Source organism: Pteronotus mesoamericanus, unplaced genomic scaffold (genome assembly GCF_021234165.1).
Source record: "Pteronotus mesoamericanus isolate MK-2021 breed Mesoamerican mustached bat unplaced genomic scaffold, CSHL_Meso_final contig_55, whole genome shotgun sequence".
In the NCBI taxonomy this organism is placed as follows: domain Eukaryota; kingdom Metazoa; phylum Chordata; class Mammalia; order Chiroptera; family Mormoopidae; genus Pteronotus; species Pteronotus mesoamericanus.
In genome coordinates this window covers 9065705-9076136 of record NW_026555198.1, presented here as the reverse complement: position 1 = coordinate 9076136, position 10432 = coordinate 9065705, and positions in this window count along the sequence as shown.

Genomic DNA, 10432 nt, shown 5'->3' with positions numbered 1-10432 from the left:
TATAGGAGCCCCCAAGTTTATAAGGAAATTGTTGGATGACTTCAAAAAAGATATAGATAGCAACACACTGATAGTAGGGGATTTCAACACCCCACTGTCAAAAATGGACAGATCTTCCAAACAAAACATTAATAAACATATCGTGGCGCTGAATGAAACACTGAATCAAAGAGACTTAACTGACATATATAGAATCTTACATCCCAAAGAAGAAAAATACACATTCTTTTCAAATGCTCATGGCAGTTTTTCAAAGATAGACCACATGATAGGACACAAAGCAAGCCTCAGTAAATTCAGGAAAATTGAAATAATACCAAACTTTTTCTCAGACCACAAGGCCTTGAAACTCGAAATCAAACTCAAAGAGAAACTTCAAAAACTTGGAAACTCATGGAGACTGAACAGTACACTATTAAACAATGAATGGGTCAATAATGAGATAAGAGAAGAAATCAAAACATTTCTGGAAACAAATGAAAATGAACAGACAACTGTCCAAAACCTATGGGACACAGCAAAGGCGGTCCTGAGAGGGAAGTTCATAGCAATACAGGCTTACCTTAAAAAGATAGAAACATTTCAAATAAAAGACCTAACACTACAACTTGAAGAACTGGAGAAACAACAACAAATAAATCCCAGAGCAAGTAGAAGGAAGGAAATAGTCAAGATTAGAGCAGAACTGACTGACATAGAGACAAAAAGAACAATTCAGAGGATCAACCAATCCAGAAGCTGGTTCTTTGAAAAGATTCATAAAGTGGACAAACCTTTAAGCAGACTCATCAAGAAAAAAAGGGAGAGGACCCAAATTAATAATATCAGAAATGAAAGAGGAGAAATAACAACTGATACCACAGAAATACAAATGATTATCAGAAACTATTATGAACAATTATATGCCAAGAAATTTGAAAATCTTGATGAAATGGACAAATTTTTAGAAAAGTATAATCTTCCAACACTGAAGGAGGAAGAAACAGAAAGCTTGAACAGACCGATAACAGTTGGGGAAATTGAAGCAGTAATCAAGAAACTCCCAGCACACAAAAGCCCAGGGCCAGACGGTTTCCCAGGAGAATTTTACAAAACATTTAAGGAAGAGCTAACCCCTGTCCTTCTCAGACTATTCCAAAACATCCAAGAGGAGGGAAGACTGCCAGACTCCTTCTATGAGGCCAGCATCACCCTGATCCCAAAACCAGATAAAGACCCAACAAAGAAAGAAAACTACAGGCCAATTTCGCTGATGAACATAGATGCTAAAATCCTCCACAAAATATTGGCAAACCGCATCCAGCAATACATTCAAAAGATTATCCATCACGATCAAGTGGGATTCATCCCAGGGATGCAGGGATGGTTCAATATACGCAAATCAGTAAACGTGATACACCACATAAATCAAAGAAAAGACAAAAACCACATGATCATCTCGATAGATGCAGAAAAAGCATTTGACAAGGTACAGCACCCATTTATGATCAAAACACTCAGCAAAATGGGAATCAATGGGGCATTCCTCAACGTAATAAAGGCCATATATGAAAAACCTACAGCCAGTATCATACTCAACGGGCAAAAACTGAAAGCTTTCCCACTAAGATCGGGGAACACGACAAGGATGTCCGCTCTCACCGCTTCTTTTCAACATCGTATTGGAAGTCCTAGCCACAGCGGTCAGACAAGAGAAAGAGATAAAAGGCATCCAAATAGGAAAGGAGGAAGTAAAACTATCATTGTTTGCAGATGACATGATAGTGTACATAGAGAACCCTGTAGACTCTACCAAAAAACTCCTCAACCTAATAAGTGAATTTGGCAAAACAGCAGGATACAAAGTCAACATTCAGAAATCAAAGGCGTTTTTGTAGACCAGCAATGCAATAGAAGAACAAGAAATCAGGAAAAATATACCATTCGATATAGCACGAAAAAAGATAAAGTACCTAGGGATAAATTTAACCAAAGACACAAAAGACCTGTATGCAGAAAACTATACAACATTGAAAAAAGAAATTAAGGAAGACACAAATAAATGGAAGCATATACCGTGCTCATGGATTGGAAGAATTAATATCCTTAAAATGTCCATACTACCCAAAGCAATTTATAGATTCAACGCAATCCCTATTAAGATACCAATGACGTATTTCACAGAAATAGAACAGACATTTCAAAAACTTATATGGAACCATAAACGACCTCGAATAGCCGCAGCAATTTTGAGAAACAAACACAAAGTAGGAGGGATCACAATACCGGACATCAAACTCTACTACAAAGCCACCATACTCAAAACAATCTGGTACTGGCACAAGAACAGACCCATAGACCAGTGGAACAGAATAGAAAGCCCAGAAATAAGCCCAGGTCTCTATGGACATCTAATATTCGACAAAGGGGGAAGAAGCATAAAATGGGGCAATAACAGCCTCTTCAACAAATGGTGTTGGGAGAGCTGGATGGCTACATGCAAAAAATTGGAATTGGATCATCAGCTGACACCATACACAAAAATAAACTCAAGATGGATAAAAGCCTTAAATATAAGTCGCAACACCATCAAAGTCCTAGAGGAGAACATTGGCAGGAAACTCTCAGATATCCCACGCAGCAATTTTTTCACTGATATGTCTCCTAAAGCAAGGGACATAAAGGAAAGAATAAACAAGTGGGACCTCATCAAAATAAGAAGCTTCTGCACTGCTAAAGAAAACATCAGCAAAATGAAAAGGGAGCCAACCATTTGGGAAAATATATTTGCTAATGATACATCAGATAGAGGTTTGATCTCCAAGATATACAAAGAACTCACTCGACTTTACTCCAAGAAGACAAACGATCCAATCAAAAAATGGGCAAAGGACCTGGGCAGATGCTTTTCTAAGGAGGAGATACAGAGGGCCCAGAGGCATTTGAAAGGATGCTCTGCATCACTAGCCATCAGAGAAATGCAGATCAAAACCACCATGAGGTACCACCTCACACCGGTCAGAATGGCCATCATAAACAGATCCACAAACAACAGGTGCTGGCGAGGCTGTGGAGAAAAGGGAACTCTAGTCCACTGTTGGTGGGAATGCAGACTGGTGCAGCCACTATGGAAAGCAGTGTGGAATTTCCTCAGAAAGCTGAAAATGGAACTGCCTTTTGATCCAGCGATTCCCCTGCTGGGACTATACCCTGAGAACACCAAAACGCCAATACAAAAGAACCTATGCACCCCAATGTTCATAGCAGCACAATTTACAATAGCCAAGTGTTGGAAGCAACCTAAATGCCCATCAGTAGATGACTGGATCAGAAAACTATGGTACATTTACACAATGGAATACTACGCAGCAGAAAGAAAAAAAGAAGTACTAAACTTTGCGACAGCATGGATGGAACTGGAGAGCATCATGCTAAGCGAAATAAGCCAGGGGGCGAAAGACAAATACCATATGATCTCACCTATAAGCGGAACCTAACCAACAATGCAAAGAAGCAAGGAAAATATGACCAGCAACACTGAAAGGAAAAGAAATCAACAGAGACAAGAGGGAAGGGGGGGCAGGGAAAGGGAAAGGAAGGGGAAAGTAAAGGAACATATAGCAAGGACTCATGGACAAAACCAAAGGGGAAGAGCTGAGGGAGGGAAGGTGGGAGGGGGCAAGGGAAAGAGGTGGGGGGAAGGCAGAGACAAATGTATTTAAAAAGTAAATAAATTAATTTAAAAAAATAAAAAAAAATAAAAAAAAAAGGAGGGATCCCCACAAAGAGAACTAAATGAAATAGAGGCAAGTAAACGATCAGATATTGAGTTCCAAACAATGGTTCTAAGGAAGGTCAATGAGCTCAGTGAGCTCAGAAAGAATTACAAAAACTACAGGGAAACTACAAGGAACTTACTGCGAACTATATTAGCATGAAAAAGGACATAGAAACTATCAATAAGAGGCAAGAGGAAATGAAGAATACAATTTCTGCGTTAAAGAACACAGTAGAAGGAATCAAAAGCAGACTAGATGAAGCAGAGGATCGAACCAGTGAGCTGGAGAATAAGGCAGAAAAAAGCTCCCAGAAAAAGTGAGAAAATGAAAAAAGACTCAAAAAGCATGAAGAGGCATTGAAGGAAATGCAGGACAACCTGAAACATAATAATATCCATATAATAGGGATACCAGAAGGAGAAGCAGAGGAATAAGGGAGAGAGCACCTGTTTGAAAAAGTAACAATGGAAAACTCCCATAATTGGAGGAGAGAAAAAGTCACAGAATTCCAGGAAGCATAGAGGGTCCCATTCAAGAGGAATCCAATGAGACCCATTCCAAGACACATCACAATTAAAATGGAAAATATCAAAGACAAACAGAGAATCCTAAAGCAAGCAAGGAGGAAAGAGGTAGTAACATACAAAGGAGCCCCGGTACAGCTAGTAGCTGACTTCTCAACAGAAACACTGCAAGCCAGAAGGGAATGGCAAGAAATATTCCAAGTCATGAAAAGCAAAGGTCTGCAAACAAGACTGCTCTACCCAGCAAAGCCCTCCATTAAAATGGAAGGTGAAATAAGGAGTTTCCCAGACAAAAGAAGGCTAAAAGGATACATCTCCACCAAACCAGCACTGCAGAATATGCTAAAGGGACTGCTTTAAGATGAACAAAAAGTTTCTATGAATACCCAGTTCCTTTCAGAGTCACCAATACTTGATATTACAAATATTCTTAATACTTATTAATCTGATTGTGACAATGATGTGTTATTTTAATTGTTCCTTTATTATTTGTTGAAAATAAACCTGATTTTGTATATTTCTTGCCCATTTCTATTATTTTTAAAAAGCTTTAAATGACTTTTTGGTATTCTTTACCCATATTTTAAATTAAATGTTTGTAGAATTTTTCCCTAAAAAAACCCAAAAAACTATTGATCTTTTTTTAGATATGTCACAAATACTTTCCTATTCTATTACTTTTCCTTTAACTTTTTTATAGGTATGTTACTATATAGTCTTAAATGTTTAATATAGTCATATTGTCAATATTTTACTTTATAGCTTCTGGGCTTGCATATTTTACTGCAGGGTAAGAAAAATATTATTTTGTATTTCCTCCTAAAACTCCTTAGATTTTACATATTGATTTTTTTTTAATTAATTTATTTACTTTTTATTTTTTTTTTTTGGTTTTTTTTTGTTTTTTTTAATTAATTTATTTACTTTTTAAATACATTTGTCTCTGCCTTCCCCCCACCTCTTTCCCTTGCCCCCTCCCACCTTCCCTCCCTCAGCTCTTCCCCTTTGGTTTTGTCCATGAGTCCTTGCTATATGTTCCTTGACTTTCCCCTTCCCTTCCCTTTCCCTGCCCCCCCCCTTCCCTCTTGTCTCTGTTGATTTCTTTTCCTTTCAGTGTTGCTGGTCATATTTTCCTTGCTTCTTTGCATTGTTGGTTAGGTTCCGCTTATAGGTGAGATCATATGGTATTTGTCTTTCGCCCCCTGGCTTATTTCGCTTAGCATGATGCTCTCCAGTTCCATCCATGCTGTCGCAAAGTTTAGTACTTCTTTTTTCTTTCTGCTGCGTAGTATTCCATTGTGTATATGTACCATTATTTTTCTGCTCCAGTCATCTACTGATGGGCATTTAGGTTGCTTCCAACACTTGGCTATTGTAAATTGTGCTGCTATGAACATTGGGGTGCATAGGTTCTTTTGTATTGGCGTTTTGGTGTTCTCAGGGTATAGTCCCAGCAGGGGAATCGCTGGATCAAAAGGCAGTTCCATTTTCAGCTTTCTGAGGAAATTCCACACTGCTTTCCATAGTGGCTGCACCAGTCTGCATTCCCACCAACAGTGGACTAGAGTTCCCTTTTCTCCACAGCCTCGCCAGCACCTGTTGTTTGTGGATCTGTTTATGATGGCCATTCTGACCGGTGTGAGGTGGTACCTCATGGTGGTTTTGATCTGCATTTCTCTGATGGCTAGTGATGCAGAGCATCCTTTCAAATGCCTCTGGGCCCTCTGTATCTCCTCCTTAGAAAAGCATCTGCCCAGGTCCTTTGCCCATTTTTTGATTGGATCGTTTGTCTTCTTGGAGTAAAGTCGAGTGAGTTCTTTGTATATCTTGGAGATCAAACCTCTATCTGATGTATCATTAGCAAATATATTTTCCCAAATGGTTGGCTCCCTTTTCATTTTGCTGATGTTTTCTTTAGCAGTGCAGAAGCTTCTTATTTTGATGAGGTCCCACTTGTTTATTCTTTCCTTTATGTCCCTTGCTTTAGGAGACATATCAGTGAAAAAATTGCTGCGTGGGATATCTGAGAGTTTCCTGCCAATGTTCTCCTCTAGGACTTTGATGGTGTTGCGACTTATATTTAAGGCTTTTATCCATCTTGAGTTTATTTTTGTGTATGGTGTCAGCTGATGATCCAATTTCAATTTTTTGCATGTAGCCATCCAGCTCTCCCAACACCATTTGTTGAAGAGGCTGTTATTGCCCCATTTTATGCTTCTTCCCCCTTTGTCGAATATTAGATGTCCATAGAGACCTGGGCTTATTTCTGGGCTTTCTATTCTGTTCCACTGGTCTATGGGTCTGTTCTTGTGCCAGTACCAGATTGTTTTGAGTATAGTGGCTTTGTAGTAGAGTTTGATGTCCGGTATTGTGATCCCTCCTACTTTGTGTTTCTTTCTCAAAATTGCTGTGGCTATTCGAGGTCGTTTATGGTTCCATATAAATTTTTGAAATGTCTGTTCTATTTCTGTGAAATACGTCATTGGTATCTACATATTGATTTTTTACTCACCTGAATATTTTTTATATAATGTGTGAAACAGGGCTCTATATTTGTTTTATTTCAAGTAATAGTGGTCCATGCCCCTTATTTGTTAAATAAGCCTTATTTTCCCCATTGATTTGAAATATCAATTTAATCATATATTACATTGTTAGATATATATACATTTGCTTCTAGAATGCTCATGTATTTCATTGATCTACTTGATTACTTCTCTGCTGGTGTCACATTGTTTTAATTGCTGAGACTTTTTAATGGACTTAAATTTTTTAATATTTTATAATGGATTTTGACATTTAAAAAATAAATAAATAAAATCAATCTGCATTTTTTAAGGAAAAGAAAGAAGGAACTCAAAAATATATATATATAATAATGAGAAATGCTGGGATCATTTGACTTGGTATCCTGGGGGTTTATTTCTCGAGGTCCGGAGGAGAGATCATTTGAATATTTTAAGGGTGCTATCCTAAATGCACAAAAACAATGAAAGTGATAGGATCAAGGTAAATATTAATCTATCATATAGGTCTTAGGATGCAATTTTCCATTATAGCCTGCTTAGTTAGATTTTTCTTTAATCAAAACACATGTGGTTACTTTCAGTTATTGGGCTTGCTCCTTTTTGTTCACAATATAATACAAAGAGCAACCAGTAAAATAGCTGTACAAAGGGATGCACTCCAAAACACTATAAATTAATCAAAATTGAGGTCTACAACTATGTTGAAGTAACCCAAACAGGAAAGAGAGAAGCAAAAAGCAGAGAGAATATACAGTACACAAAAAATAAAATAACTAATTTAAGTGCTAACATATCGAAAATTTTAAGAAATCCAAATTATCAAAATACACAATTAAAAGACTGAAATTATCAGAGTGAAATAAAATACATTATCTAACTTTATGCTTTTACAAAAAAACTGAAAGAAAGCAGAGGTGGCTACATTGATATGAGATAAAGTACATCTTAAAACAAAGAAGATTATTAAGTAGAGGGACATTTTCTAATAGGTTAATCCAACAAAGAAGGTATAACAATACTAAATGCATGTGCACCAAACAGCAGAACCACAAAACACGTCAAGCAAAAACTAATAGAATTGAAAGGACAAACAGATAAATTCACAATTACAGTCAGTGTTGAAGGACGTAATTGAAAGGGTGTGACTGTATATTGACCAGTGAGCTGGACTCAAGCAGAGGTTTCTTACCCCACTGCAGCCTTTGGAACATACATTTTGCCCAATGTTCCGTCAATGGGAACTGTTTTCAAAAACACAACCTTGAGAACTTCTGGTCAAGATGGAGGTATAGGTAAACACAGCTCACTTCCTCGCACAACCACAGCAAAAATTACAACTAGACTACAAAATAACTATCACCCAGAATTGTTAGAAAATCTAGCTGTATAGAAGAAGTCCAACAACCAAAGAATTAAAGAAGCCACATTGATTCAGACAGGTAGGAGGGGCAGAGATGCAGAGAAGCGGAGCAGGCAGTCCCACATCCATGTGTGGTAGATAAAAATAGGGAGGGATATCTCAGGAGCAAGGGATCCCAGCCCCACACCAGACCACCCAGCCCAGGGTTCCAGTGCAAGGAAGAAAAGTCCCCATAACTTCTAGCTATAAAAACCAGTGGGGGTTTGGGCAGTGGAAGAAACCAGGATTCTCAGATGTCTTCTTAAAGGGTCCACAATGGTCTTAGGACTTACGCAGATTCACTCTCTCTGGGCTCCAGCACCAGGCCAGCAGCTTGAAGGGCACCAGTGGCATATGGGGAGAAACTGAAGCATCTGGCATCAGGGCGAGTGCTGGAGGACATTTTCCTCCCAGACAAAACTTCAGAAACCAGGCAGCAGCCATTGTCCCTTTTCTGAGCCCTTCCCAACACAGAGCCACAGAGCAGGGGGCACCATATCTGAGACTCTATCAACCTGATTCACACTGGTTGCTCCACCCAGGCAATTTCCTAAGGCTCCACCCCAACTTAGAGGTGCATTTTTCTACATTAGGCCATGCTACCAAGACAAGGAGTCAAAGCAGCTCTACCTAACATATAGAAACAGACACAGGGAGGCTGCCAAAATGAGGAGACAAAGAAACATGATCCAAATGAAAGAACAGATCAAAACTCCAGAAAAAGAACTAAGCAAAATGGAGATAAGCAATTTATCAGATGCAGAGTTCAAAATACTGGTTAGTAGGATGCTCAAGGAACTCATTGGGTGCTTCAACACCACAAAAAAGGCCTGGGCAGAAAAAAAAGTTATACTAAGTGAAATAAAGAAATGTTTACAGGGAATCAACAATGGAGCACATGAAGCTGAGAATCAAATCAATGATTTGGAACACAGGAAGAAAAAATTCAATCAGAACAGCAAGAAGAAAAAAGAATCCAAAAAAATGAGGATAGGGTAAGAAGCCTCTGGGACACCTTCAAAGGTACCAACATTTGAATCACAAAGGTGCCAGAAGGAGAAGAGAAAGAGCAAGATATTGAAAACTTATTTGAAAAAATAATAAAGGAAAACTTCCATAATTTAGTGAGGGAAAGACATGTAAGTCCAGGGAGCACAGAGAGTCCCAAGCAAGTTGGATATAAAGAAGACTACACCAAGTCACATCATAATTAAAATGCCAAAAGTTAAAGATAAAGAGAGAATCTTAAAAGCGGAAAGAGAAAAGCAGAGAGTTACCTACAAAGGATCCCCATGAGACTATTGGCTGATTTCTCAAAAGAAACTGCAGGCTAGAAGGGATTGGCAAGAAGTAGTCAAAGTGATGAAAAGCGAGGACCTACAACCTATATTGCTCCATCCAGCAAAGCTATCATTTGGAATGGAAGGGCAGATAAAATGCTTCCTAGACAAGGTAAAGAGCTAAATGAGTTCATCATCAGCAAGCCATTATTATATGAAATGTTAAAGGGACTTATTTAAGAAAAAGATCAAAACTATAATCACTGAAATGGCAATAAATTCACAACTATCAACAAGTGAATTAAAAAACAAACTAAGCAAACAAGCAGACAGAAACAGAATCATAGATAAGGAGATCATTTGGATAGTGACAATCTGGTTGGGAGGGGGGAAGGAGAGAATGGGGGGAAAGGTGCAGGGATTAAGAAGTACAAATTGGTAGATACAGAATAGGCAGGGGGATATTAAGAACAGTATAGGAAAAGGAGTAGCCAAAGAACTTACATATATGACACATGGACATGAACTAAGAGGGGATTGCCAGAGGAAATCGGGGGTACTGGGTGGAGACGGGCAAAGAAGGAAAAATTGGGATAACTATAAGGGCATAATCAGTAAAATATATTTAAAAAAACAGCACAGCCTTGAGAGAACAATGTGTCGTTGAGCCCATCTGGATGGTGTAGATGACTGAACCTAAACTGTTAAGATATCTATACAAACTTTAACAATTCTAGCAGACATGTATGGAGATCTACTCAACTTGCAGCCACCCAAGACTAGCCTCATATGTAATTCTCCCTCTTTATTAAAACTGCCACATACCAATCTGAAGTGGTCTGCCTCTTGGTGAGCCAGCCAGGACACCAGAGAAATTGGGTCTTGGGAATGAAGCATCTGTGGGGGGAATCCCAAGTTGGTCACTGACCTCAATGTGGGAAGG